The following is a 25,681-nucleotide window of genomic DNA, read 5'->3' as shown; positions in this document are numbered from 1 at the left end:
TTATCAAGTAAAAAAGTATATCACAAAACATTATTGGTGTTGCCTACTTTAATAAATGTATATATATATAATCTGGAATAGTGGACATAATCTGATTATCTCTGAATGGTGCTTAAAGGAATGTTTTCATTTTTTCTACCTATATTTTAGCAAGAAATGTACATACGTCACATGTTACTGCTGCTGCTGCTGCTAAGTCGCTTCAGTCGTGTCTGACTCTGTGCGACCCCATAGATGGCAGCCCACCAGGCTCCCCCATCCCTGAGGTTCTCCAGGCAAGAACACTGGAGTGGGTTGCCATTTCCTTCTCCAATGCATGAAAGTGAAAAGTGAAAGTGAAGTCGCTCAGTCGTGTCCGACTCTTTACGACCCCATGGACTGCAACCTACCAGGCTCCTTCGTCCATGGGATTTTCCAGGCAAGAGTACTGGAGTGGGTTGCCATTGCCTTCTCTACATCACATGTTAAGGATAACAAAATTATTTTTTAATATGAGAAGCAGTAAAAAGTAGTTTTGGGTTAATGTTCCTGCTTTAATGTCCACATGAGTTTGAGTACCATATTGGTCTGAGAAGTGTAAGGAGAAGCCTTTAATATTTGCAGAGTACTTGAAGGGTGGAGAAGGTGTAGGAATAGACTGCCTACATGAGCCAGCTGGGTTTTTTAAAAATTGATGTACAGTTGATTTACAGTATTTTCATTTCTGGTGTATAGCAAAGTGATTCAGTTATATATAGAATATATTTTTTCATCTGGTTTATTGCAGGTTATTGAATATATTTTCTGTGCTATACAATAGGCCCTTGTTGTTTACCTATTTTATATATGGTAGTTGGTATCTGCTAATCCCAAACTCCTAATTTATCCCTCCCCCATCCCCTTTCCTTCTCAGTAGTGACAGTTTGTTTTTTATGTCTGTGAGTCTGTTTCTGTTTTGTAAGTAAGTTCATTTGTGTCACGCTTTAGATTCCACATGTGAGTGATACCACATGGTGTTTGTCTTTCTCTTTCTGACTTACTCCACTTAGTGTGATTATCTCTAGGTCCCTCCATGTTGCTGCAGATGTGTGCCATCTGCTTTGAATAACAGGCCTTATCAATAAGCAAGGATGGCTTCTTCCCTCCAGCCGGGTATAGAAGTGTCTTGGAGCTGAGAGTCTTTGCTTTGGAGCAGGGTTCCCTGACTCCTCATCTCCCATCCTGTGGGCAGAGCTATGCTGGCTCCCCTGTGGGGTCTCAGTCGGCCCTCCCAGAAAGATTAACAGTGTTTTAATGGTGACATGTCCTAAACACATTTCTCAATGGTATGTAACAAAGCTGATTATCTAAACCTGGCTCCTCCTTTTACAAGTTGGAAAACTAATGCTCAAAATGGCTAGTTAATCTCATCTTTCAGCATTAATAGCAGAGCTGAGATTAGAATCCAGGTTGCTTTATTCTCTGGACAGTGACTCCCCCATATCCTGCTTCCTTACTTTCACATCTCAGCACAGCCAGGAAATATACCTGGAAGTGGCAAAAGAGACCAGAAACTAAGGTGATATTCTGGAAAGCTCCTAAGATCAAACATTTCTCTGTCTACATAATTGAAATGATAAAAGAGACACAGTGAACTTCCTCTTCATAAAACCTTGCTATACTTTTTTTTTTTTTTTTTTACTATTAATTGTTACTTCCCTTTAAAACGTATCTTATTCTCATGAAATCATCATTTATCATTAGCGGATTATAAACACCCGTCAATACACAGGGGTGAGCTTGCTTGATAGGAATTCTTGTGAAAAAGACGGGAATTCATTACATTTCCCAATACCAGTTAGTGTTGAAACTCAGCTTGTATGCTATCACTCCTTTTCTGAGCTATGGATAAATAGACAAAGTGATATTGTCTCAGTCACAAAACAGTCTCACCATGCTTTAAGACCATAACCAGAATCATCCCTTGTCATGGGCATCACTTAAGATATTGACAGTTGAGAGCACCCAGAGAGGCAAACTCAGATCCTCGTACAGCTGCAAACTCCACACAGCAGTGGGCCCTTGGGAAGAATTCAGGGCATGTGTCCAGACAGTGGAAGTGTGAGGTGTGTAGAAAAGTGAAGAGAAGGCAGGATGAACATAAAAGGATGAAATTTTCAGAGAAGGAAAATTGACCCAATCCAAGGAAGACATTCCTAATAATCAGCAGTCTCCATCATGGAGGGTCTGTGACCATTGCTCAAAGATATTGGAGGGAGATTTCCTGCCCTGGAAGGGTGATGGGGGAAGTGGTAGAGGCTGGAACTACACCATCTTTATTTTACTTTCCAACCATGAGAGATTGGGGCTTCCGTGGTGGCTCAGATGGTAAAGAATCTGCCTGTGATGCAGGAGGCCACCTGCAATGTAGGAGACCTGGGTTTAATTCCTGGGTCCAGAAGATTCCCTGGAAAAGGAAGCAGACATCCACTCCAGTATTCTTGCCTGGAGAATCCCGCTGACAGAGGAGACCGGTGGCCTACTGTCCGTGGGTCTCAAGAGTCGGACACGACTGGGCAACTTAAGCATGCATGCAACCATGAGAGATTACAACTCTAACAGAGATTTCTAAGCCAAGGTCAGAGACAGCAGACATTAGAGTCAGGAGGAAAAAGGGAAACACCATAGGTTGGGTTAATAAGAATGGCAGGAGACCACAAAGAAAAAAGGATCTTGAGGTCTTACTTACTGACTGGCTGTTTTATGCAGATTTCTTCTCCTGGCTCTGGTTCACAGGTCAATTCCTGCATGTCCAGTTTTTTTTGTTTTTTTTTTTTCACAAAAAGGAGGAAAACTGCAATGAAGCACATTCTGAAAATAGTTTATTATATCTGGCCTGATAAATCACTCATCATTAGATATAGTCCATCTCTTAAACTCTAGGAGGATTTCTGATCAGTGTCTGGCCTCTCTGTTAGCCCTTATCAAACATAAAATGCATACCTAAGAAGATGCATTCTATCAAAACCCACTCCTGGGAAACCAGGAGGAGTAGATCTATTTGCAGGAAGCGTGTTGCAGCTCCCTCAAATTCTTCTTAGAGCTTACCAGATTTGTTAGGCTACAGAGAGACTGAGAGTTCAAAGACAGTTTCCATTCTCAAACAAAATGCCCACATTTACATGAGGTAATGCACAATGTTTCTCAGGCATTGAACTTGATTACTCATTTGACTATGAGCACCAGAGAATCAAGAAGAGAATGAAGTTTCCAAGGTATATTTTTTGTATATAGTCTTTATCAGATGTGAACCCCAACTTGTACATCAACAGTTGTCCCATAGATTGAATGAAAATAAATGTTCATAAATATTACTTCTAAAACATGTTGAACTAGTAATTACAAACTGTCAAAGCAATTATAGTTATCTTTTATTAAGGATGATGTTATGTGGATTTCTATATGGACTGAACTAAAGAAGAAGATCCCTGTCCTTGGGGTTATGTTAGCTCTCAGCTTAGAAGATTTACATAACAATGTTCATCACCCCATAGACAACACCCTAGAGACACCCAGGTTGTTATTAAAATACTCAGTGAAACAGATTTTTAGGTCATGTGCCAGAAATGAAGGTGGTAAAAGTGTCTGCTCATGAAAAAACAAAATAAAAAACCCCTAACCTCCACAGTTTATTGGTAACACAGGAAGAGAATCTTGGTTATTCAGGGCTCAGGAAACCATGAATGCATAGGCTTGGATCTTTTATTATTACATGGACCTCTGGGTTAGACTGGGATTCAAATAAAGCAGGTGTTGGGAAGAAGGCAAAAATCAAATGACCCAGTAGAGCTAATGGTGTGTCATACTGTCATATTGTGAAAGTCCTCCAAGTTTATTTTTGGTGAATGGGTAGAAGTTTAGAATCTGTTTATGGGACTCAGTTATTACCCAGGAGGAAAAGATGTTCTTTAAAGCAGGAGCGACATAAATGTCTATGAGCTTATTGAGTCATCGTTTTCCCTGCTGAAGGCTGATTTTAGAATCTCCCACAGGGACCTCCACCCCGGCTGGTGAACCCTTGTGGGGAAGTACAGCTTCTTGAGGTCCTTGTTATCACCCCCTTCCCCAGCTGCCAGGACTGTGTGATAGGATAAAGAGTTATAATAATGATGATGTTTAATGAATATAATAATAATAGCTTCCATTTTGAGGACTTACTATGTGTCAAGGGCTGTTGAAGAAAAAGTTTGTGAAACAGAGTTCTGAGTGGTTAACTTTGTGTTCATATCTTATGACTGCGGCAGCTACTGATGACACATCTTTCTATTATAAGCTTTGATAAGATTGTTATTTCACACACAATGCTGATAACTTCATAAAATTCCATGTTTAAGCTCAAGCAAAGCTCCACCATTTGCTCGACCTGAACATTTCCTTGTTCATTTGTGTAGTGAACACTTTTGTGAGGAAACAGGACCTGGCCAGTTTCCTTGTGGTTCTGGTCCCACTGAGTGTCCACTGCTTAGGTTTTAAGGTCCCCAGGCAGTGCCAGCCTTCTGCTAGGCAGAGGCAAAGAGACCTTACGATGCTTCCAAGGATGCCCTGGCGTTGCTGGAGACCTGGCAGACTGTATGTGTCTGTGCGTGTGTGTGTTTGTGCGTGTGTGTGATGGAGAGCACCGGGCTAGGAACTTCCCAAGCACAGCCAGCTCTTTGTCATCTCATAAGTGTCTTCTCTGTACCCCAACAAGTGTGTCAGCAGGAATAGGCTATGCATAAAGCCTGGGCTTTCTCTTTGACTTTAGAATATAAGTGGGAATATTTTAGAGTCCACTTTGATGGCTGAGGTGTAATGTTAACTGCACTGGCTTTAGAATGAAATTAACTTGAGTATGTAACCTCTTTAAGGTTCTTCCATAATAGGGGGATAATGCCTTCTACTTTGGGGCTTCCCTAGTGGTGCTAGTGGTTAAGAACCTGCCTGCCAGTGCAGGAGATATAACAGACATGGGTTCAATCCCTGGGTCGGGAAGATCCCCTGGAGGAGGGCATGGCAACCTACTCCAGTACTCTTGCCTGGAGAATCCCATGGACAGAGGAGCCTGGCGGGCTATAGTCCATGGGGTTGCAAAGAGTTGGACATGACTGAAGTGACTTAGCATGCATGCACACCATCTACGTCACACATTTAAGGTGTGGATTAAAGGAGATTAAGTGGACTGTTCACTGATCACTTGATGACCCAGCTGGCTCTCCCAGTTCTTGTAGATCTCTACCATTATATTGCCTCCTTACATGAGTTTCCTTGCTATTCCTTGTAAAATGCACTCTACCCCTCTATCTATAACTTCCTGGCATCTTACTCTGCTTTAGTTGTCTTTATAGTATTTATCATTACTTAAAACATATGTCTATGTTTGCTTTCTTTTTAAAAATTATTTCTGTCTTTCTTACTAGAGCACTAGTTTTATGAGGGCTGAGACTTTTTAGTCTTGTTCTCCTGGAGGAATGATGGCACAGGGTAGGTGCTCAACAGATGTGTTGAATGAATAAACAGATGGATGAGATGACTGAATGTAAAATGTTTTGTGCAATGACTGGTACAGAATGAGCGCTTGATGGATTGAAGTTCCAGCTATCAATTACATGTGAATTGGCACTGGGTAGAAAGCTCTTCTCTGGGGAGGGCTATCATTCTACTTCTGGAACCAGACAGAACCAGACAAAACATGGAGGGTCCCAGGGCTGGTGACTGATGTGTCATCATTTAGAGAGTGTTATTAGGCTGTGATGGTGTTGGGTTCAATAAATGGGATCTGGAGAAAATTCCTTAATCTCCACACATGGAAGCCAGGCTGTGCTTGCAGGTCACAATGGGATATTAGGAATGCTCATTTGGGAGGTCACCACGGCCAAGCAACCTTGGCCTGCTCCCTGGTACACATCATCTCTTCTTGCTTTCCCTTCCGTTACTGGAGTAGGGAACGGCCTTTTGCTTTGATGCTTCCCTTTGTGCCTAAACTTGCATAGCAGATATTTATTTAAAGTGTTGCCTACAAATAAAGTCACAAATACAGTTGATCAATTTGAGCCTGTCTATAGTGTTCCCTGGCTTCCATACTGATGATAACCTCAACGAGTCTTCAGGGTGCTGTTTTATATTCAGGATGCTATTTTAATTTATATCCAAGCAATAATCCTTGCCTCTTCCACTTCATTCCTGCAGACACAATTCAGATGTTTCTTTTTATGTTAAGGTATTTGAGAAGCAGATGCCAAGATAGTGTTAAACATTGCAAAGATTTTCCTGGGGGAATGCTTGTGTGAAAGAACTTAGGGAGGGAAAAGCTGGGGTTAGCAGTCAGGTCACAATGTGAACCTGAGTCGGTGAAAGGGATCGGGAGCGAAGGATAGGTAGAAGCTGGCTACACTGCTCTGTAGTCTAAGGAGTCATCTGAGAAGTTCTTGTGCCCAAGTTAACCGACAAAAGGGTATATTGTCACCCCGAATGGAGTCCCAATCAGTGGCAGGGAGCAGCTCTCAGAAAGTGGACTCATGGTGTGAACACAGCAAGAGACTTAAAAGTGTAGCAGTTGAGGCCCTGGGTCAATTCCATCCCCAGTAGAGGGTTTGCAAGACACATTCTCATGGCTGCTGTACTCCATGAGGCTAGAGGGTGCTATAACCACCCCTTAAGCTGGTAGCTTTGCAGTGTGGTACCAGGCTGCCATGCGGGAGAATGGTATCAGGCCTCTCAGGAAAATGCAAGTTAAGTGGATTAACACAGACATGATAATGGAAGGTAGAACTCCTTCTTCCAGCAGCAACCCTGGCAACAGTGATTCTCCAGTATTTCCTGACCCAAGAATGAGTCACTCAAAAGCTGGTCCATGTCTTTTCGATTCTGCTATGTCTGTCTTCCCTAGGGCACAAGCTTATGCTCAGTGGGGCTGGGTCAGTACTAGTTCTGATGGTTACAGCCTTAAAGACCCAGAACCACTACTCTGTCTCAGAGATGAATCTTGGTGTACAAGTCTGCCCACTGGTCCAATATCTTTCTACCATGATGTTTCCTTTTAAAGGGGCTGGTAGCCTTTTCTTGTCCTGGGCTTTGGTTGGGGAGGTGGTCACCAAAGTCCACCCTGATGATGTTCCACTAAGCAGAATCTCAAAGACTTGGACTTGTGGTGTCTTTCCCCTTAGAAGGACGTTTGGGTTTCTTCTGAAAATTTCCTCATCCTCTCCCTAGCACCTGACATTTCAAGATCAACAGTTTACTTCTGGGGGGGAATGATGAACACATGCTTCATGATAGTCCTACTATACTTACTGAGAATGAGAGCAGTTGAAATAACATCTCAGACAAATATTTTCCATAATCTGTAGAGAATAATGATAACTGGAAGGGAAGATACTTGGCGATGGCACTAGTTTTCCATTTTTGGAAGCACTCTTGTGTGCTCAACTTTGAAGCCTAAAACCTTTTCACTATTTCCCAACCTCTGGTCGAGGTGGCTTCTCAGAACCAGGCAGTTCTCCTTGTACATATTTGTGGAGCCAGTTTCTGCTAAGTTCCTTTTATTTTCCTAGAGTTTTGGTACAATGGGACTAGGTCTAATGGAAAGGAATCAAATGAATGGCTGATTTAATTCCCCAGAGCCCACTATTTTTCTGGAACACTGACTGTCTAATTTGTCCATCGGAAGGCACAGCTGTTCACAGGCAGCCTGTGTGCCCCAGAACAAATGAGGAGAAGCCTTCCTGTGAACTTCAGAGCACATTCTGGATGTGGGTGGGAGGCGGACTTTGTTTTTCATCCTTTTAAAGTTTGTTGCTCCCCAAAATGGCTGTAAGTGGAGATGAAGGAATGGCTTGTGACTAATTTCTCTCGGGAGCCTAAATATCTCCACTCCTGACCCCAGCTTGTTGCCTCCTCCATCTTCCCACTGCAAGTCTCATAGCAGCTTTATGACAAGGTGGGTGTTTGTGATCCAGTTCACTCAGTCCTCCTGGCGATGGTGTTTTTTCCATGACGGGGCTGATGCTCCGCCAGTGGAATCCCAGTGAGCTAAGAGAACAGGCCGTGTGTGTCAGGTTGATTCAGAGGAGGAAGTCACTGGCCTTGGTTTAGCCTTATAAGGCTGTGGTTCCGGTGGAAGTGAGGCTGTCTCAGCCTGAAAATTCGAAGTGCTGAGCATTCCCAAATGACATCTGTAGTTTTTCCAACACACATTTGGCTTTGTTGGTTTCTCGCAGCCCTTTGATTGTGCAATCACAACTTGGCAGGTTGTTTGTTCTGGGAAATCTGTACATTTTCAATTTGACATCTCAAAAATAATCACTGAAGCATTTTTATTAGGGTGGTTTATCATAAAGCAGTACCACTCCCACAGGCATTTCTTGTAACCAGTACGAGGAAAGTGACAATTCAAGGGAGGAATGTGTTAATGACAGGGTGGCTGGCTTTGGAATTGGATGGGCCAAGGTTCAAGTTCTGATTTCTTTCTTTTTTATTTTTTCAACTTGTTGAAGGATCTTAGATCTTCAGGTGCTCAGCTTAAACTTCTGTAAAATGGAGAAAAAAGCATCAAACTTTCAGGGCCATTATGAGGATTAGATACAATGAAAACTAAAGAGTTAAGGAAATAAATGGACTCAGTAAGTTTTGTATTGGGTTGGCCAAAACTTTGTTTGGGTTTTGCCAAAGCATATGAAAAACCTGAACTAACTTTTTGGCCAACCTAATATAAATAAATATGTGATGTGTGTGTGTGTGGTGATGGTCCAAGTGTAGAGATGGCAGTGGCTATAAGCCAGTTGGATATGTCAGAAATCTCAGCTCATTTTTTGATCTTCAGTAAATCACATATACATACTCACACATTCTTGCATGCATACTTACACACACCACATGCACATATGCACGCACACATTCCTTGGAAATCTCAACATTACTCTTGATAAACAATTTGCTTCTGAGGTTGGTCCAAGACTGCATGTCTGTGAGTTATTCCCCAAACCTCCATACTGTCTAGAAATATCTGAACTGGGTTCCGTGCTGATATTCATAAAAGCAATCTTAGACGTTACCTTTCAGCCATCAACTGGTAGCAGGTACAATTAAAGATGACCAATTGCTTCTACCTCTCTCACTGTTGTCTAAGATCTGAAGACAAATTCTGAACCCAGTTTGAGACATCTGGGAAATATTTTTCTCCATTTCTTGAAATACTTCCCCCTCATTGCAGCATATGTTGTGTCCAAATAGAATTTATGATGGGTTGTCTTTGGCATAGTGGAAAAAGATACATTCCCTTTCATTATGAAGCCTCCTTGCCAAATAGTGGTTACCAGCTCCTTAGGATATTTAGTGAAGGGCCTGATGCCTCAGAATTATGAAATGGAGCCCCAGGCAATATACTGATAACTCCTGCCTGGAAGAAACTTTGCAAATTTGACTTGTCATGTCTTTTAGCTTTAATATGTTAAACTTTAATTATTAGCAAAGTGATTAAGCAAAATATCTATTAATAATTCACTGTATTCCAGGCACTGTTGAAAGGCTGGGAATACAATAATGGATATGATAAACAAAATTGTTTTTTAGGGAGACTATAGTCCATAAATTGTGGCCATGAGGTGAAACTGTAGAGGGGAGGCCAGGCCAGATCACCAAATCTCCTAGGACCTGAAGCCATTGTGGAGAGTTTGAATTCTATTCTGATGTACTGGGGAATGTACTAAGAATTTTTTTTTTTTAGCAGACACAAATAAAACTTTTATTCAGGTGTAATTATTTCCAATAAGCAGATGTACTAAGGATTTTTAATGCTTGTAATGGAGGAGGGAGGTCAGCATTTCATCTTAGAAGGATCAATCTGGTGACAACAATGAATATAGGTTGGAAGGGCGTAAGTCTGGAAGCTGGGAGGATATTTGGGATTTGTGATCAATATAAGAGGAGATAGTGGCCTCAACTTTGGCAGTGGAAATAGAAAGGAGTAATAGACTGAAAAGATTATTTAGCAGATAGAATCAATGCACGCTTGTGCTAAGTCACTTCAGTTGTGTAGGATTCTTTGCAATTCTATGGATGGTAGCCTGCCAGGCTCCTCTGATCAACAGGACTTAGTAATTTATTGGATGGACAGACTGAAGAAAAGAAAGAACGGGGAAGATGCTAAGTTTTTTAACTTAAGCAACCAGTTGTATGGTGCTGCTGTTGACTGACACAGGGAGCAGAAGAAGAGCAGGTTTTGGGGAGAGAGTAAATTGCATCATATATAATTGGATGTATTGAGCTTGAAATGTCTCTGAGATCAAGGGGAAATGCTATGTTGTTTCTCTTTCATTTTTTTTTTTTTTCACCATTTAGCTTGTGGGATCTTAGTTCCCTGACCAGGGATCAAACCCTTGCCCCCAGCAACAGAAGCGCAGAGTCCAAATCACTGGACCACCAGGGACGTCCCTCAAAGGGAGATGTTGAGTATGCAGAGGGCTATTCAGATCTGAAACTCTGCAGGAATATCAAGCCTATAAGTATAGATTTGGAAGTTTATCAACAAATAGGTTGTCAAAAAGGATTTACCTACTAAGAAGGAGTGGAGTGAGAAGCAGATCAAGGGCAGATGTCTGAGGAACATAAGAGGTCAAAGATGGGCAAGGGCAGAGAAACAGCCAAAGGAAACAGGAATGAGAAGCCAGAGAAGCAGAAGGATGGGGACGTGGAATGCAAGAGGGTGGGGAAGGGAAGGTTTCAGGGAGGTAGTGGTCAAATGTGTCTAGTGCAAGTTGGGGGTCAAGGGAAAGAGATAGAGATTGAAAGTTTCCTTTGGGTTTTACGAAAGGTGGTGGTGGTGGTTTATCTTGGCAATAAGTGAAGAGTGCTGATGGAAGCCAGATTCAGTGGGCTGGTGGGAGGTGAACAGGTAGATGAGAGTGTGAGGGTGGAAAGCTGGGGCAGTAGCTAGAGGGGCACAGGGAAGAGAGCAGATTTACTTCTCCTTTTCTTTATTCTTTCTGCTTATTTTTTCTAGTTAGGGGAGACTTGAGAGAGTCTAGATGTTACCCAGAAGGCGCTCCTGGGGAGAAGTTCAGCTGTGAGAGGGCTAACTGATGGGGAGATTTGGGTTGAGAGGGAGAGGAGAGGTCCCAGACCACCTGTGGAGGAACTGACCTCATAAGGGGGCACCTTTTTTTTTTCAATGTGGAACATTTTTTAAAGTCTTTGCTGAACTTGTTACAATATTGCTTCTGTTTTACTTTTAGTTTTTTGGCTGGAAAGGCACATGGAATCTTAGCTCCCCGACCAGGGATTGAACCTGAGTCCCCCGCTTTGGAGTCTGAACAACTGAACCACCAGGGAAGTCCCGAGGGGAGTTTTCTACTATTTAAAAAAAGGGAAAAGAGAATTATACAAGCTGATATTGGTGACTGAAAATGTAATTTTTCCTGTCCTCACCTCCGTCTCCTCCAGATCATGGACCCTTACCCTCATCTTTATCCTCGTATTTATATATACTTTAAAAGTACAAGGATTTATTTACCTGGGCAATTCCCCTTGCATTTTAGGTCCTCAGCTAGAGTCTTTAATGACTTAACTGTATGTTCTAGAGGGCTGGGCATGTGTTGGCTCACTTGGTCATGAAGGGAGTATCTTATCTTTGCTGAACCAGTAGCTGGGGCTTAGTACAAAATCCGAGGCCTCAAAACAGAACAAAAATGAGATTAGGACCTGACCCTCATTCATCTAGTGTTCTAAATGGTTGTGCAAATCAGCCACAGACACCAGTCAGCATTTTATGTGGGTTGGTGCTTCATCCTTCATTCTTGAAAAATACTTTGAGCTATTTTCAGCTCACGAAGGGAAGGGAGTCTAGGTTAGTTTTGCTTACTTTTTAATTGCTCAAGCAATCTGAAAGCATGCCAGATATAAGACTTGTCGTTTGAGGAATGATTTCCTTTAAAGTTATCTGGTTGGCTTGAATCTAAGCTGATTTATGTCTTAGGGTAGGACTATTCCAGGGCAGTGGCACTGGGGCAAATAGCTTCTGGCTCTATATGTATATGCTTAGATGTGTGAAACTGGGCAACAATGAGTATCAAGGGCAACACTGAATGGGAGAAAAGGTGCCATGGTGTGGCCTTGGCTAGTGTCCTGAACCGATTGTGGAGGATAAATACTAAACCCTCAGGTGTCTTTTCATCATCAGCAGGCAGATCCACCTCCTTCTCTCCATCCCCCTGTTGTGTGATTCGGGCTTCACCTAAAATGTGTGGCCCAGACAAGGACTCTCCAGACCTTGAGGCACTCAGCCCTGGGAATCTGTAACCAGGGGAGATTATTTTTGGCTGTTATCTGTGATGCCCAGGCATCCATATTCTGGTTTATTTGGTCTAGGCTGTGTTCAGGGCACTGTGATTAAAAAAAAAAAAATCTTTCTAAATGATTCTGATATGCAGCTAAATTTAAGAACCATGGCTCTAAATCACTGGGGCTTTTCAGAAATTGGTTGGGCTTGAGATCACAGATTTCAAGAGGACCACAGATAACTGATGAGTTCTTAAAAATACATTCTACTATTGGCAAGTTATTGCATAATGGACTCCTATACATATGTGTTTCAGGAGTGCATTCATGTTTATTTCCTGGACACCCTTTAGAGTGAAGGGTTCATTCATTACTGTAATTCACTGTGATTACTGTCCTACATTGCAGGCTTATTCGCTAATGTGGTACTTGGGACAAAACAAAAGGGACTATCTCTAGGGGAAGCTATTTGTTTTCCATGTAAGTGGCCTCTGTGGAGAAGATGGAAACTATGGAAATGAACCTTTGTGGGTCTGTATCTCATTTCAATGGGGCTTGGTCTGGCAGTCCAGTGGTTAGAACTCTGCTTCCATTGCAGGTGGCATGTATTCAATCCCTGGTTGGAAAACTAACATTCCACATGCTGTGAGATGCAGCCAAATCAAATAAATACATAAAATAAAACAAATGAAATAAATAAATAAAACATTGCTTAAAGGTGAATTTAGAAATGGTTTATTTACAGGATCAGAGTTCCTGAGGAAATGGGGATGAAAACAGGACCCCATATACACTCCAGAACATGGAGTGTGATATGTTCAGATTCTCTACTGCCTAATTCTAGCCTGCCTGTAGAAATGAGCCAAGCAATGGTGCAATAGCCCAGATTTTACTTGGTAGCATGACTCTTAGTCTTAAAATCTGTATAAACTCTACAGGAAAGAAAATTGTAGTCATTTCTATTGGAGCCAAACGTGATTTTTTTTTTAGGTGAAATAAGGAAAACCAAAACACATCTGCTTAAGTTTCCATACTCCAAGAGGTTAATCCAGCAGCAGTGTGGCTCTTGGAGAGAGTACCAGAGAGGACTGAAAGTCTGAGAAGGCTTCTTTTTGAATTGAACAAATCTGGTTATGAACATGACACCTAACTTCTCTCCTTTTAGCTTTATCCCACTCCTGAATTTTCTTTGATTCCTTCAAGGATTTACTAAAATGCTGTTGAGAAAGTCTTAGTCTTTTATCATTAAGGACAACTTCAGAGCTGGTGGTTCTTCAGAAGAAAGTCTCTATCTATGGAAAATAAGAACTTTTCCTCAGTGGACAACTTCTTTCATTGCTTTAAGTTCCAGATTGTTTCTGTGGTAACTAAGGTATTTTCCCGTTCTACTTTGTTATGTTTATGATTGTCATTTTCTTTGCCTTAATTCTTCAGACCCATATTAGCGGTTTTTAGAAGTTTTGAGGTCATTTTACAGCTCTTTGCAGCCTTGCTTCCAGGAATTACACTAATCTATCCCTCAGATACTCTTTGAGAAGGGAGACATAGCAGGGCATTAGAAGTTCTCCTTCATACAACTTCAGTTCCTTTGGGAGTCTAGCACTAAACATGATAAGGACCAGTGCTCCTTGTGAACGTGGTCAATAAAAAACACCCTCCTGATGTAAAGGAGATGGAAATTTCACACAGGAAACTTGGCTGTCATTTCATAATTAACCCATGGTGCCTCATGAACTGTCTCCTGGCAGCCATTCAACCTCTGAGCTTTCTATAGAAGAAAACATGAGCGGAACACTAGTCTATTAATTCATTAAGCCAGAAACATTGGCTATTACAGTTTACGGGAGACCTTTTACATTTTTTTGTGACAGGCTCAATGATTGGGGTGCAGGGTTTCTGGGTTTTAGTCAGAAAAACTGTGGGACCAGGCAGCAGTGTACAGGCACACCTCATCTTATTGTGCTTCACAGATAATGCATTTTTCACAAACTGAAGGTTTGTGGCAACCCTGCATCGAGCAAGTCTGTTGGTACCAGTTTTCTCAGCATGTTCTCACTGTATGTCTCTGTGTCACATTTTGCAATATTTTACACTTTTTCATTATTATTCTATTTGTTATGGTGATCTGTGGTCCATGATCTTTGATGTGACTATTGTAATTGTTTTTGGGGTGCCGCAAAACACATATAACACCATGAACTTAATTGATAAATGTGTGTGTTCTGACTGCTCACTGGCTGGCCTTTCCCTCTTCTTGAGCCTCTCTATTTCCCAAAACACAACAATATTGAAATTAGGTCAATTAACAACACTACAGTGGCTTCTAAGTGTTCAAATGAAAGGAAGAGCTGCTTATCACTTGCTTTAAATCGAATCTATAAACATCTAAGCTTAGTGAGGAAGGCATGTTGGAAGCTGGTATAGGCCAAAAATGAGGCCTCCTGAACCAAGCAGTCAGGCAAGCTGTGAATGCAAAGGAAAAGTTTTTGAAGGAAATTAAAAGTGCTGCTACAGTGAACATATGAATATAAAGTAAAACAGCCATATTGCTGACATTGAGAAATTTGTAGTGGTCTGTATAGAAGATGAAGTCAGCCACAACATTCTTTTAAGCCAAAGCCTAGTCCAGAGCAAAGCCCTAACTCCTTTCAATTCTGTGAAGGCTGAGACAGGTGAAGAAGCCACAGAAGAAAAATTAAAACAGGCAGGGGTTGATTCATGGGGTTTAAAGAAAGAAGTTATCTCCATAACACAAAAGTACAGAGTGAAACAGCAAATGCTGATGTAGAAGCCACAGCAAGATATCCAGATATAGCTAATATAATGAATGAGGGTGGCTACACTAAGGAACAGATTTTCAGTGTAGACAGAAGAGCCTTCTATTGGAAGAAGAGGCTATCTAGGACTTTCACAGGTAGAGAGGAGAAGTTGATGTCTGACTTCAAAACATCAAAGGACAGGCTGACTCTCTTGTTAGGCCTAATGAAGCTGGTGACTTAAAGTTAAAGCCATTCCTCAATTACCATTCCCCAAATCCCAAGACTCTTAAGAATTATGTTAAATCCATTCTGCCTGTGCTCTATAAATAGAACAACAAAGCCGGGATAGCAGTACATCTGTTTACAACATTGTTTCCTGGTCATTTTATGCCCACTATTGAGATGTGTTGCTTTGGAAAAAACAATTAAAGACTCCTTGCAAAATATAACTTTTCATTGACAATGCACCTGGTCACTCAAGAGCTCTGATGAAGATGTAAAACAAGATTAAGATTGTTTTCATGCCTGTTAACACAGCATCCATTCTGCAGCCCATGCATCAAAGAGTAATTTTGCTTTTCAAGTCTTATTATTTGAGAAATACATTTTGTAAAGCTATACCTGCTATAGATAGTCGTTTCTCTGATGGTTCTGGGCAAAGTCAATTGAAAACCCTTATTTAAAGAATTAGTTACTCTAGATGTCACTAAAAACACTGTGATTCATGGGAAGAGGTCAAAATATCAACATTAACTGGAGTTTTAAAGCAGTTGATTCCAGCCCTCCTGGATGACTTCGAGGGGTTCAAGGCTTCAGTGGAGGAAGTACCTGCAGGTGGGGTGGAAATAGCCTGAGAACTAGAAGTGGAGCCTGATTGAATTGCTGTAATTTCTTCATCAAACTTGAGCAGATGAGTTGATTATTAAAGATAAGCAATGAGACTGGTGTCTTGAGATGGAATCCATTCCTGGTGAAGGTGCTGTGAATATTGTTGAGATGACACCGAAGGATTTTGGATATGACTTAAACTTAGTTGATAGAGCAGTGGCAGGATTTCAGAGGACTGTCCCTGATTTAAAAAAAAAAACAAAAACATTCTACTGTGAGTAAAATGTTATCAAACAGCATTGCATGCTACAGAGAAATTGGTCATGAATTGATGGGCCATACTTTTTTTTTTTTAATAAATTTATTTATTTTAGTTGGGGGCTAATTACTTTACAATATTGTAATAGTTTTTGCCATACATTGACATGAATCAGCCATGGGTCTACATGTGTTCCCCTTCCTGGACCCACCACCCACCTCCCTCCCCATCCCATCCCTCTGGGCCATCCCATTGCCCTGGCCCTGAGCCCTTGTCTCATGCATCGAACATGGAATGGTGTTCTGTTTCACATATGATAATATACATGTTTCAGTGCTATTCTCCCAGAACGTCCCACCCTCACCTTCTCCCTCAGAGTCCATAGAATTGTTCTATGCATCTGTGTCTCTTATTCTGTCTCGCATATAGGGTTATCGTTACCATCTTTCAAATTCCATATATATGCATTACTATACTGTATTGGTGTTTTTCTTTCTGGCTTACTTCACTCTGTATAATGGGCTCCAGTTTCATCCATCTCAGTAGAACCGATTCAAATGTATTTTTTTTAATGGCTGAGTAATATTCCATTGTGTATATGTACCACAGCTTCCTTATCCATTTGTCTGCTGATGGACATCTAGGTTGCTTCCATGTCCTGGCTATTGTAAACAGTGCTGCGATGAACATTGGGGTACACGCGTCTCTTTCAATTCTGGTTTCTTTGGTGTGTATGCCCAGCAGTGGGATTGCTGGGTCATATGGCAGTTCTATTCCCAGTTTTTTAAGGAATCTCCACACTGTTCTCCATAGTGGCTGTACTAGTTTGCATTGCCACCAACAGTGTAAGAGGGTTCCCTTTTCTCCACACCCTCTCCAGCATTTATTGCTTGTAGACTTTTGGATAGCAGCCATTCTGACTGGTGTGAAATGATACCTCATTGTGGTTTTGATTTGCATTTCTCTAATAATGAGTGATGTTGAGCATCTTTTCATGTGTTTGTTAGCCATCTGTATGTCTTCTTTGGAGAAATGTCTGTTTAGTTCTTTGGTGATGGGCCATACTTCATTGTTGTCTTATTTTAAAAAATTGCCACAGCCACCCCAACCTTCAGCAACCACCACCCTGATATGTTAGCAGACATCAACATGGGGGTATGACTCTCAAACAGCAAAAATATAACTTGCTGAAGGTTCAGATAATGGTTAGCATTTTTTTAGCCAGAAGATTTTTAGATTAAGGTATATACATTGGTTTTTTAGACATAATGCTATTGCACACTGAATAAACTAAGGTAGAGTGTTAATGTAACTCTTATGTGCACTAGGAAACCAAAATTTTTGTATGACTTGCTTTATTGTGATGTTCACTTTATTGTGTTAGTCCTGAACTTAACCCTCAGTATCTCTGAGGTCTGCCTGTAGTCACAGGAAATACATAATTCAAGGGAAAAACAGAACTTGCAACAAGGTCAACTTGTACCGAACTGATGAATTCTTGACCTTCTCATTTTCTCTTTAGAGCATGTTTGAACTGAGAGTTTGGGATAGATCTGACCCTACCAGTGAAGATTAAGTGGCCCAGTGATGAGGGTTGGAGGTAAATAAATCCATATACATGTATTGCTGCAATCATACTGTTTATGCTGTGGATCCTATAGCAGTTGGAGAAGCCTATGGTACTCTTCTCAGAAAAAAATATTTTTAAAAACTTAAAGAATATAGGATTGTAAACGAGAATACTTTTTTATTGAAATATAGTTTAAAAATGTAATATAGCAATATATGTGCTTCTTCATTAATGCATTATATGACAGTGGGTTTAGCAGTTATGGTTAATTTCAAATTAGTGATGCATAAATATGGTATTCTGAGATTTCTGTAGCATCTGTAATATGATACGTGTGTTTAAAATGTGTGAAAGTTTCATGAATTCACAGAGGGTAGACTATGCGAAGACAGTGGAGAACGATGGCCATATGTAAGCCATGTTTCTTTCTTTAGAAGAAACCAATTCTGCCAAAATCTTGATCTTGGACTTTAAGCTTCTAGAATTGTGAGAAAATAACTTTCTATTGTTTAAGCCATTTAGTCTGTAGCATCTTGCTATGGCAGCCCTAGAAAATTAATACAATTGATAAAGCCATGCAGCTGTTGTTTCTCCATGGTTTCACTAGTAACCAATTCTTGGGTTCCTTTCTTCAGCTCAGAAGAGGAGGATATTGATAGAAATGACCTCCTGCCTGTAAAAACCATGGGTATTTTTGGACAGTGGTTCTTAACCACTTAAAATCATAGACCACTGTAAGGTCATAGACAGACTTCAAGTATTCTTTTTATATTATTTTCTCACTGTTGTAGCAGTAGGGCCCAGAAATTCCATAAGATGCTCATAGGTTTACGACTTTCTTAAAATATGTAACCATCATTTTGGAATTTGTACATTCTGAGCCTCTCTACCTTGGCTCCAACTAGTCATGGAATGTGCCTAAGGCTTTTGACCATCTCTGCAGTGAAGTTGTCCATTTACACAGTCCTTATGAGTGGGGCTGCCCACATGCTCTGAGGAATATATGAAAGCTCATAAAGCAAAGTGAATGCATTTGTTTAGGTGTATGTTAAGAATAAAGCACGGTATTATGTGAATAAATGTATAAGGCAATATCCCTAACTTTGTACATTGTGAGAGTTTCAAATTGCAGCTCTTTTTGAATTATATAACCTGTGGGTCCTGGCTTTTTTGATTGAGGCCATATAGATAAATGCTGTTCCTGACCCTGTGAACTGCTTTGGGCTATCCAAGCCTAGGACTTCCTATGTAGGTCTGTGGAGCCTCACCTTTTTCACAAGAGTATCTTTTTATAAGCAGTTTCACGATTGGCCTATTGGGAGAGGAGAAAGAGAGAAGGAGGGAGATGGGGGGAGGGAAAGAGAGAGAGAGAAAACCTGACAAAACCAAGTGCTGGTGAAGATGTGGAGCAACTGGAACTCTCATACATTGCTGATAGAGATGTAAAGATTATGCAACCCCTCAGAAAATAGTTTGGCAATTTCTTATAAAATTGAGCATACATTTACTATATGGCTATCAATTGCACACCTAGGTATTTGCACCAGAGAAGTGAAAACAGGTTTATATTAAGCCTGTATGCAAATTTTTAAATTATGTAAGGGAAGATTTATTCACAACAACTTGAAAATGTAAACCACCCAAATATTCTTCAGTTTGGGAATGGATAAACAAACCATAGGGAGTTCGTCCAACAGAGTAGTGCTCAATAATAAAAAGGGTGAACTATTCATATAAAAAAGGCTTGGCTAAATCTCTACTGCTTTGTGCTAAGTTAAAGAAGCCAGGCTCAAAAGGCTCCATAGTGTATGGTTCCGTTTAGGTGATATCTGAAACAGGTAAAGTTGCAGGGGCAGAAGATAGTTGGCATTGCCAGGGGTTAAGAGTGAAAGGAGGATCTGACAACCAGTGGGCATCACCAGGGATTTTTTTAGGTACAAAGGAATGGCCCTGTATCCCGATTTTGGAGGTTACACAACTCTGTCAAAACTTAGTGAGCCGTAAGCCAAAGATAACTGATTTTTACTGTATTCAAACTTAAAAATACATTTATAAAAGCTAAGAAAAAGAAAAGAAAGTATCTCCTGGCTGGAGCACAGCTTATTTCTGAGCCAAGAAGGGAGCTTGAGGTCACAAGGGGACATTCCTCTCGCTACTGCATATTCTACTGGCTTTAACCAAACTCTTGGTGTGGACAGGCAGTGGGAAGAACATGGCCATTTTCAGGGTGCAGAAGCCCTAAAGTCCGACACTGGAAACTAGAAATAGAGATAAACCTCAGGAAATGACAGTTGTGTTTAGGAGGACAAATTGGTCTTCTCAGAATGAAGTTAGCGACAAATACTTTGGCATTCCCTTGTTGGGTAAGAACAATACAGGTCAGGGCTCATTGTGTTTGGCTAACAGATTTGAAAAGCTACTGGGAGCCTTCCAAAACTTGAACCGTTCTCCATGTCTTTCTTCTTTGTTGGCAATTCAAGGAGTAAAGTCTGTGTCTGTGAAGGGAATTAACTCTTTGGGAAAATCAGGCAGCAGATTTTATTAATAAGTAGCTTTGTAACAGTTGATGGGCTCTGCTTTTACTCTCAAATGTCATGCAGGAGAAGCAGCATGTTATTGTGGAGAAAACAGAGGGTTTAACTTTAAGCTTACTTGGGTTACAAGAGGCTTTGTGATGTTGTGCTAGTTACTTACCTTGTCTGAGTCACCGTTTCTTCCTCTTGGGTAAAACGTTGTTGTGGAGATCAGAGATGAGGTTGCCTCACCTATACACACACAAACCCACTCACACTATGAAAGGGTTGGGGGAGCCATCATTAACTAATATTCATGAGGAGTAGTTCAGGGTCAAAGCTACATTCACAGGAAGGACATCCTTTCCTAGTATGAGATGGGAGATGGTGGTGAGGAGTGTCTCCAGAAAAAATACAGTTCCCATCAGACCATGGCAGCATGCATCTTAGGTAACTAGTGAGCAGTTCACTGTAACTCTTTTCAGTGGGCAGGAATGAGTGCCTGCTATCCTGCCAACCCCTGGATCAAGGTCTACTCTTTTGCTTTTGGGTTTGGCAAAGCATGAGCAAAAAAGAACCCTCCATCTCTCTCCTGATCAAGCTTGAGGGCTACAATTTGGAAACCTCCATTTTTGTGGGGGGAGCCATTAGGTAGAGATACAGAAATGGCGAGTCAAGTGAGTGGGTTGTGAGAGGAAGAGAGAGAAAGCACGTGAGCACACCATGATGGGGTATGGTGCTTTCTGACCCCCTACTTCTGTCTCTAAGTCTTCTTTTCTTTGTTTGATAAAAGGCAACAAAGTTAGAAAAGAATGACAACCCTCATTCATTTTGTACTGAATTGCTCAGTGTAGTGATCTGAGTGATCCTTCATCTTTATTTGCTTATTTACATCCTGTTTCTGTGGGTTGGGTCTGAAAAGGCTAGTGAGGTAGTGGTACTTGGTGACAGGGACCTTTTCCAGTGTGTGGCCATTACTATCATCACGTTCATTAGTGTATAACCAGCACTTACTACATGGCAGCTGTGTTTGAAGACTTTTAAACATTCACCTTATATTTCATCCTCATATGAATCCAGGTGTGTATTTGTATTTTAGAGATGAAGAATGTAGATGAGGCACAGATGGGTTAAATACCTTGGATTTGATCACACAGTGAGAGAAGAATGTAAGCCTAGGCCATTTGGATTCAGAGCCCATACTCTTACACACCATCCTATTCACAGAGCCCTAGCCACATCCAGCCCATATGGGAAGTGGCATGAATTAATTCTCAGAAGCTCCAGATTTGGTTTTGAGACCATGAGGATGGGTGTAGCAACAATTAACAGCTTGGAAGTGAACCTAAAAACACGTAGCTGGTGTTTTTTATCATCAGCACTGACATTGTTGTTCATTGTTCTGTCCATCTCTCAGGAAAGATAGCCCAGTCTTCATTCCTGGTTATTTTTGTGTTCTCTCCATGGCTGTAGCATAACAAATTGCAGTTTCTATCTAGATGAACTTTTCATTAAAAGCAGTTGGTTTAAAAATAAGTAGAAAAAAATCAGATATTGTTTGGGATTGATGATCAGATAATGTAACAGATTCCACCCTCAACTGAAATGATCACCAAGAAAATAGGCACTCCTTTTAAGATTCTGAGGAGCCTCAGTCTTTGCTTATGTAGAAAGAAAGACATCAGTTTGTTTCTTAAGGCTGTTTGAGCATCACATTTCTCATTAAGGATTCTTGGTGACTGTCTGTTTTCCACTCACATGTTCACTTTGTGCTGGTGAGTACAGAGCAGCAGACTTGTGGAGCATATCCCATCTCTTGAGGAATATGCTAGACGAAAACCATAGAGAGTTCAGTATGGACACAAAGCCCAAATACAGCAGGATTTAGAGTGAGTACCCTGACCGTCAGTTCAAGGCCTTCCCATCTCAGGTCTGAAGTCCAGGTGTTAAGAGGTAGTCACACTTCCTTGAAATTTTCAGAGCCTTGAGGACAGAAGTTCTGTTGTGTGGTCTATGGGAGGCTGTTGTTAGAGGCTTTTGCCTTGGCAGATTAAAGTTGCGTTCAAGTTTGGGCCAATCCTCCTGATGGGTTAACACAGAGATGTAATTCCTTTCTTTTGAACTTGCAGGCAAGCATTATATACCAAGAATGCTTTGGTTTTTACCTTTGTCTCAGGTCTACTTTACAAATAAAACAATAATCAAGCTATGAAGGGCTACTGGTATTTCCTTCAAAACACTATTATATAAGAATTTTTGTTGCCATGGAATATTTGACATTTTACAAAACTCCCACTGGACCTACCCACAAAGAGCTGAAATTTCCACAGCTTTTGGAAAGGATGCCTTGTTATCAGTGCATTATCAGCAAGGTTTTGAAGTGATTTGTTTTAGTTTTCAATTGCTGCTCTTCTTCTACAATGAGTATATTTAAAAATTTATGGATGTATGTTAGTTAAACACATCAGTTAGTGTAACTGAGATATTATTACCATTTTGATTTTTTCATGCTTCTTTTTACCTTTTTTCCATCACTGAGATCTTTCCCTTAGTAAGTGGAAATTGGGGTGTAGATGGGTCACAGATCTTTTTGGCTTAATCCATAGGAACCATTGGGTGGAACATGGTGTTAAGGATCCAGTATCAAGTTATTTTCATTGATACATTCTTGCTTTTCTACCAGGTTGTCCTTCTGGGTTTGCATGTGTGAGCAGAGTGGCTAAGTCTATGAGTGTAGGGCCAACAGGGCAAGGCAGAAGCACAACTTCTGCCAGAAATAACAAACAAAAAACCCCAAGCCAAACCACCATCATTACCACTACCACTGACAACAACAGCAATAGCAAGAAATTCCAAAGGACATTTTTGATTGCTGCAGAAAGGCATTCTTTCAAATAAGAACCAAGGTCTTAGTATAACTTCTTGAAAATCTGGAGACACATGTTGTGCTATATATACAGTGAAATCTAGACTCTATTCTTGTGATGATGCTTTGAGGCTTTTCAGTTGGCTTTGTCCAGCTGTGAATCCTGCCGCTCACTCATCATCTCACACTTTGGCTTGGCAGCAACAAGACATACACAGCCATCACTGTGCCTTTGCTGAGGCTGTACCCTTGGTGTGAGGTACAGAAAAAGTCTGTCTTCTCTCCCACATCTCTAGATCTCCATGCACCTGCTTGCACGTATGCAGACACACATGAACACACTCTCCTTGACTGTCTGATGAGTTCCAACACATCCTTTAAGATCAAGGGCAGCCTTTCATGATTCTCTTATAGCATTTATATTGTAGTCCATGTTCAGGTTTAGCAGAGCTGTTTTTCTTCTTTGTTCCATTGTGCAACTAGATCAAGAGTCTCCTCTTTTTTTCCCCTGTAAAATGGCAGCAACAATCCCTTTTGTCAGATGAATGTTATTAAATATTTGTGGGAATCTTCAGATAAATAAATCAATTTAATGAAGGGAGTTTTGTGTACTTTGACCCACAATTTGGCCAAGTCCTTTTTTTTTAATCGATAAACTTTACTTTTTAGACAGCTTTTTATTAAAATATAGTTAATTTATGATGTTGTGTTAGTTTCTCATGTAAAGTGATTCAGTTATACGTACATACATATATATTTTTATATTTTTTCTATTATGGTTATTACGATATCAAATATAGTTCCCTGTGCTATACAGCAAGTTCTTGTTGTTTATCTGTTTTATATATAGTGATTTTATTTGTTAATCCCATATTTTTAATTTATTATCCCCTCACCCTGTTTCCCCTTTTTGGTAACTGTAAGTCTGTCCTCTGTCTGTGAGTCTGTTTCTCATTTGTCAATAAGTTCATTTGTGCCATATTTTAGATTCCACATATAAGTAATATCATATGGTATTTGTCTTTCTCTTTCTGACTTACTTCACTTAGTATGATAATCTCTAGGTCCATCTACATTGCTGCAAATGGCATTATTTCATTTTTTTATGTGAGCCAAATCCTTTCTTGCCTTCGTCTCTGATTTATGTCTCTTTGTGAGTGTGTGTGTTTGTAAGAGAAAAGGCCTAATGTGGAATGTATGGATGTTGTTTCCTGCTTGCTCCTCAGTAAGTCAAATGGACCCTGTGGTATTTCCATTTTACTCCGTGCATTGTAGAAAACACCGGCTCTTTAGTCAGTGACAAGTTTCCAGTGAGCAACATCTCTGGGAGGGACAGGTTGTTAGGAAATGTACAAGGATGCATAGTAGACCTATAAAGTTTGATTAGTCCACATGGAACATTCTGTACTTTGCAAGGGGAGCAAGACAGATGCTTGTCTTCATTTCATGTAAAAAACGTTTTCCTTGGATTTATACACTGAACCATGTGACCCGTATTTTTTTTTTTTTCATAACTGCCTCACCCCATGTGTTACCCATTATAGATTCAGAAGGTCCAAACACCAAAGTCAGTGTGTCAGCAGAGGTCCTATGCAGATAAGAGATTGTTTTGAGTTACCTCCTCTTGGGGGCTTTCCTAGGCCCATCTGACCACCGCACACAAGGTGCGCTCCAGAATCTGGAATGGGGTTCTCGCGCTCCTGAATGCAAATGCTAGGAATTCAAACTGGATCTCCAGCTTATTTCTTCAGGGCCTTTCTGTTAGTTAGAATCCCACACTAGGAAGCATTCTTTTGTTTTCTAAAAAAAGGGAAAATTTTTTTTTTAAAGTTTGAGATTTTTCTTTATTCAAGAAACATTTGTGCATCTGTTGTGGACTGGGTACTGTGCTGGGTATGAAGGCTATAAAGATGAACAAGAATAAATCTTTGTCCTTCAAGGGCTCCTGTCTGCCCCCGAGAGAGAGTGGTGTGCGGAAAGCCATGACACAGATTTGGGTCAGTTGTCATGGGGGCTCACCTGCCACGTGAGTCCAGGAGAGGCTCATGGAGGAAGTAGCAGTTGAGCTGGGTTTCGAAAGGTGAGAATAGTGTTTCATTGGTTTTAATCTTATACATGTAAACAAAAGATTAGCTTTTTTCATTGGAGAAAAGAGAAATCAACATATCAAATTTGAACTTGTATTTGGCAGAAGGTCAACAGTAAGATTTGTTAGATAATTCCAATTCAGTTGTCAAATGTAAGCCACTCAGCCATCATAAGCAAATACTGATAAGACATGATATTTGGTTTCCTACCTAGGAATTCACCCCAAATATGAAAACAAAGATAAGAGATTTCAGGACCTGCTTAATGGCTTTTAGCAGAATATTTTGTAACACAGACAGTCCTCACTTTGTATAGTTCTGGCACATATGGATTTCAGTTACCATGGTTTACTTAATTTATACTAGTCCTCCAACAGCACAGTTCACATTTCAGTTACCATGGTATAGTAACTATGAAGAATTGCATAAAGAGCAAACTTCGCTGCTACCTCTTCAGTCTAGATGTACATTATAATGCAACCAATCATGTTGGCTCCTTGTCACTTACCCATCAAGCAAAATTTTACAAAAA

The 25,681-nt window shown here is 40.6% G+C and overlaps 1 protein-coding gene across 2 annotated transcripts in view; it reads left to right on the top strand.

The window, feature by feature from the left end:
• Window positions 1-25,681, top strand: part of LOC145512772 (uncharacterized) — a 190,105-nt gene that overhangs the window by 93,827 nt on the left and 70,597 nt on the right. The window contains exon 9 of one of the 2 annotated variants that reach the window (XM_081507156.1): window positions 17,636-17,713. The exons of the other annotated variant lie outside the window; for it this stretch is intronic. The gene's annotated coding sequence lies outside the window, so the exon portion shown is untranslated. The remainder of the gene's footprint in view (window positions 1-17,635; window positions 17,714-25,681) is intronic. 2 annotated transcript variants of the gene reach the window in all.

This window comes from Giraffa tippelskirchi, chromosome 7 (genome assembly GCF_054371585.1).
Source record: "Giraffa tippelskirchi isolate mGirTip1 chromosome 7, T2T-mGirTip1v1.2.pri, whole genome shotgun sequence".
Lineage (NCBI taxonomy): Eukaryota > Metazoa > Chordata > Mammalia > Artiodactyla > Giraffidae > Giraffa > Giraffa tippelskirchi.
This window is presented reverse-complemented; position numbering and strand designations above follow the sequence as displayed.